Source organism: Thamnophis sirtalis, unplaced genomic scaffold (assembly GCF_051295495.1).
Source record: "Thamnophis sirtalis isolate CommonGarterSnake01/CBP01778 unplaced genomic scaffold, rThaSir2_p1.2 scaffold_2, whole genome shotgun sequence".
NCBI classification, from domain to species: Eukaryota; Metazoa; Chordata; class Lepidosauria; order Squamata; family Natricidae; genus Thamnophis; species Thamnophis sirtalis.
Genome location: NW_028261382.1, coordinates 149228839 through 149234838, shown reverse-complemented (window position 1 = coordinate 149234838; position 6000 = coordinate 149228839).

Here is a 6000-nt window from a genome sequence, read left to right as displayed (position 1 = left end):
ACAGATGCCATTATAGCAGGGGTTCCCAACCCATGGTCCGTGAACTGGCACCAGTCTGCGGCATGCCAGAAACCAAGTCGTGTAAACAAGTGAAGCCCCATCCGCAAGATGCAGGCAACACTGGTCCGTGGAAAAACCTCTCTCCACAGAACTGGTTCCTGGTACCCAAATGGTTGAGACCGCTGCATTGTTAGGATTTAATCTAAGACCATTTCTCCACATCCTGAGTCTCATAGCCGCAGAGTAGAATAGAATCTTTTATTGGCCAAGTTTGATCGAACACACAAGGATTTTGTCTCTGGTGCATAAGCTCACAGTGTACAGCTCACAGCAAGTACCGTAATAGATCATAATCATAATTATAATCATTAATTATAAGTTACAAATAACAATGGATAAATCATAATAAACCAATAGGAGAAGAGTGTAGGGAAGATGAAAAAAATGAGAAATGAGATAGTGTTATGGAAATGAAGTGTTCAGCAGAGTGATGGCATGTGTCAGCCGTCGCCTCTGTTTTGCTGCTTGCTTTTTGGCTGCCATTGAAACGGGGAGGGAGGGCGTGGTATTTGGGTGAGGGAAATAATCTGTACGGGAGGACTGTTAATTGGGGGTTGTTCTCACCATTCATTTGCGCATGTGGAGGGAGGGGAGTTTCCCGCCAAGGACAACTGTCCGGCATACCAACCTGATGATGCTTTTTGAAGATGTCTCCCACCTGACAGCTGTGGTGATATACGATTGGACTATGGACTGGGGTACCAAGGGGAGGGGAATGAATCATGTATTGATATCTAATGCTTTCGCGCCTTTTTGCTCAGATCCAGCTTTGCTTAGCTTCTCATTACTTATAATCAGTAAAAATATTCTTAATTCTGCAAAATGGAGTTGAGTGGTTTCTTTCTTAGTTATTAAGTGAAGGAGCCGTGACAGCATGGGAGAAAAAGGTTTTGTGTCCGGTTGTTTTGGCATGCAAAAGATCCATGCTTGAATCCTTACTAAAAACATCAGGATAATCCTGTCACCCAGGCTCTCTGTAAATTTAGCTCAACCAACTTCTCAACATATTTCTCTAAAAGGGGAAGGTTGATAAAGAGTCAATCTGGGCCATTGAAGACACATTGTATTTGAAGCAAGGAGTCCCACTCTTCACTCAAGGAGACATTTGGTTGATCCTGATAAGAAACAATGTCTTTTCTTACTAGAGAGATTTTTAAGTGCGTAGAGTTGCTAATTCATATCTTCATTTCTGGAGACCTTTTAACTAAAGATAATGCCTGCTACACTTTTATTGAATAATATTTGTATTAGATAGCGCAGTGGTTAGAGTGCAGCCTTGCAGGCTATTTCAACTGACTGCTAGCTGCAGTTCGGCAGTTCAAATCCCATCAGGCTCAAGGTTGACTCAGCATTCCATCCTTCCGAGGTGGGTAAAATGGGGACCCAGATTGTTGGGGGCAATATGCTGACTCTGTAAACCACTTAGAAAGGACTGTAAAGCACTTTGAAACGGTATATAAGTCTAAGTGCTGTTGTTATTGCTACTATGTTTTCTCAAATAACAATCTAGAAATAGTGACATCTTATCCATTACGATCAGTGCAACTCAGGTTGGCTGGAGTTTAAGCCACTTTTCTAACTCTATTGGATGATAGTTATAAAGTAGGTGGAGAGGAAGTAACACTGTTGATTCTCCTTTCTGATGTTGATCCATGCTGATCTTTCAGCATCTTTTGATACCCTTGCTATTTTGCTGTGCTGCTTTACTTATACTTATTTTACATTTTATATAAGGAAGTTAGGCTAGAGCAGTCATGGATTCAGAGCAGGTTGCTTCTGGTATGAAGTTGATCTTCATCAAAACTTCTTTTTTTTTTTAAGATAAAGTTGTTCAGGTACTAATTTAATTTACAATTTACGGAAAAATGAAACTGAACCTCAGTATTATGGAAATCACGTTTTTCTGAGAGTGCAACCTTTACAGATGGATTTGCACTCCCCCCAAAAGTTAAGTGGATCAATTCCTGATCTAGCTTTGTAACTTGTGATTTAACTAAACTAAATAGGGATATCTCTTTTCAGTTTTGACTGGTTCACTTGGCTAAGAACAGCCTATCCATAATGAAATATACTGCAATAACTTTCTAGTTAGTTATTGTAATGAGTAGTACATTAATAATCCTTAATATTAATTGTGGTTAAATTATATCAAATGTTACCTTGATTCTAGTAGACATGGCTGGAAGGAAATCATGCTACTTGGTTTCTTAGTTTATATTTACAGTTTCTTAAATTGTGCTGTTTTGTTTTAGTGTATTTTGTTTTGTATGTCACTCTCTTTTCCTTTGCATGAAAGATGGCTTAAAGATAATGCTGATTACTATGCCTGTGTAATGGACTCCCCATGGAATTCCATGGTTCTGTGCCACCCACTCTTACATGCAAATTTCCTGTAGCATGAGGCATACAAAGCATGACAAGTTCTCACTCATGTTTCAAAGCACACACTCTGTTTTTTTCAGAGCTATTTGTTATTGTCTCCACCATCACAAGTTTAAAAAAGGAAAGTTAATTAAATATGGAACAAGACTGAGCAACATCTTTTAAACCATCATGTCATTAGAATTGGATTCCTCTGAGAGCTGCTTAAAAGGGGTTTGAGAACAATGACTGTTCAATCAGATATTTATGGGCATAGTTATGTAAACACACTCTTTATTGTCTATGTATATTTAATATAATTATCAGTTTTGTACTCAGACTCTCTGGAGATGCAACAATCAGTGTTGCTTTGAAAATGTCAGCAGAAAAGACAATTATTAGGCTTGCAAATATTCATAAATTATATTTTAAAATCCTGTAAAAATGTATCCTATGCAACAGAGTTCTTGCAGTAACTGAATAATTACAATATTTATTTGATTAAAATTCATATTGAGCAAAACTTGAGAGATGTAGAAGATTGCAGATCATAGCAAATGAGATCAGAAGCAGTCTGGACAAATGAAAAATTGCTATAAACAGGAATTATGTGTAAGGATATATGACTGAAGTCTTGATTCTGTGAAACACATAAATGGACACCTGTATTTTTTCATTTACTTGTGTTGCTGTGTAATGATTATTTTAAGGCAGTGCCAAATAGATTTAATTGATCTTAGGAAAACTTATCTGGGAATTCAGCATGGTGAACTATAAACCTTCTGCTATAAAGTTTTGAATTTGCTCAACATTTGGCCTCAAATTATGTAGTAATTTTGCACCGATTCCTTGATTAACTATTTCAGATGGAATAAAACTATGCAGATATACTGAAATGACTAAAGGCTTCGGCGCGTGCGCACGCACACACACTTGAGCTTTGTGATCTGAAATTGACTAAATTTGTTGCCCTGTTGGAAATATTTTTCCCTGGTGACATTGTTAGCCTATATAAATTGAGTGTTATTCAAATTTCAGTTCAATTGAAGCTTTAGATCATGTTTAGAAATAATATTATATCATTTAGGAGTAGAAAGAAATAAAATAAAATACCTGACTCTGTCCTTGCCTCCAACTCTAGGGGCACTTTACAAACGAAAGTGAAACTTTACAAAGAGAACATTTTATTTCCCAGAATTGCAAAATGGCCCTTTGATTGTCAATTGATCTATAGTGTATGAAGAAATGCACTAGATAGAAGTAATGATATAGTCCGGTCCATGCAGCCATGAGCTTCCTATGAAATTATTTCTATTACACAAGGCACTCTGCTCGCTCACTGTGGCAACGAATATTCTGTTTTCATACCAAGTTATTTCTAATTGTCACCAATTATGATTCATTTGCTTTTATGTGTCTTGCCTGTCACAATATTAACATTGCTAAGGCTTCCCCTTTGCGGGCTATGAAAATCTGTTGTGACATCTAAATAACGAAAGATTCAATCAAGGGATGAATTAATTGTTAATTTTGTTATAAATAGAAGGGGTATCTTGGCATATAAAGAACAGCTCTTTCTTCTTTCTGAAGGACAGTGTTTAAATGAGTAAGACTAAAAGATAGGTGCGTTTGCCATATCAGAATTACAGCTCAATTCCAGCCTGCATTAGATACCTGCCTCTTCAAACTATTTATCTTTACTATCTAGCTATAGCTATTATCTAATAAAGCCCCGCCTGATCTCACCTGGTCTTACTCTTAAATAGAAAGGAGTTTTATGGCACCTTAAAGACCAATAAATTTATTATGGCACCATCTTTAAAGTGCCACAAGGCTCTTGGTTGATTTTGCTGCAAAAGATTAATATGGTTGACCCACTGGGGATATCCTACTGCTATCTGACAGAGTTGGGAAGGAATTGTATTGTGGTTCTAGATTGTCTGGTTGAATACTTTCATGTTTGTTTTTCCAGCATTACAATTAGCTGTGGTTTAAACAGATTTTTTCCTTTCAAAATTGGAGCATCTTATTCTTTCAGTCTAGACAGCGAATGCATAGCTGCAGGAGCTTACATATTCCTCTTCAGAAGTTCTGAGGAGGCTTGTACACCTGACAATCAATTGACAGCTATATCCCAATTAAACTGTTGTGACACATCTTCCCCCAATCTTCCATTATAAATCAATAGGTGATGGCAAATAGCTGGCATTTTTTGCATCTATCTGCTGCCATCTAGAGGTTTCCCAGAGTTTTGAAGTATCCTTCTTCAAAATTGTTGGGGGTTGAGGTCTTATATTTTCCCTGAGTATTTCCAATAAAGGTAGTTGCAACCTGCTTGAATCCTGTCATGCATGTCTTCCATTTCCCTTTGTCTCCTCTCTGCTGTGATGTGATGATCCGTTTCGCCTCTCATTATTGTGACTTGCTTTAGCTTGGGTGACCCACTGGGAAGGACTATGTATTAGATACCCAATGTATTCATATAGAATCTCTATCCTTTTTTCTCCTTTTTCAGTAAGACGAGACCCCATTCAGAGTAAATACTCTGATGAGCCGCCATGGAAAACTCAAATCTCACTGGGAAGTTTGAATGTCTTTTATAATCTATTTAAACAGCTTTTTAGGGCAGCGTCAAAAATTGGCAACTAATGAGAAAAGAAAGTTAATTCAGGCATTTCCTCTTAGCAATTTGCTCTTCAAATCAAAAGTTGAGTAATACCAAGGAATTTTTGTTCTTTCCCTGAATGGAAAACTTATACAATATACAACCGTGTCTTCGCATTTTCTGTCGCTGTTTACTTTACTGCTATATTTGCATAACTAGATATTCAACACTCTTGTATGTTTTGCAAGCTGTCATGACATAAGAAGCAAGTAATATGCTGTGTTTTGCTTGCTAACATATTTTTGACATATTTTTGCTTTTGATTATAAGATTGCATTTTTCCCAGCTCCATCTGTCTCAACTCAGTGGCACAAACACAGTAGGGTGTAATAATTTTAACATACTTGAACTTGATGAAAAACATGCTATTTGCAGTTTTAACCAATATGTTATGGTTTCACACATGAAGACTGAAATAAATGCCTGCACTTTTTTTTGTTTTATTAAAGAGGTATCCATCATGAAGGATGAATATTCAATCCAAATTGGCAGAGACGATGACTACTTTAATGGAATTAAAACTGGGATGAGGTTGAATATAAATAGAATCTGGCACTGGACTGACTGTGTAAGTACAGTTGCTTATGTTTATCCTTTTGTCAGCAGAAATAAGATTCTTTATTAAATATGGCCTTTTCTTTTCTTTTTGTACTTGGCAACATATGCATAAAAATCTCCAGGCTGGAGAGAGAAATATGACACATTTTTCCTTGAAATCCCTGGCAAGCAAAGACTTTTTAAAAAGTGTTCTTCCAACTCTCCCATCTGTGGAGACTCGGAATGTAACACTCGGCAAACTAGAAATCTCACTTGAAATCTGCCCTGGCAGGAAAAGACAAGCAATTCTAACCCTTTGTGATATTCCATTGCTCTAATCATTGCACAAGTGTTCAGCGGTATATCATATGGAAATT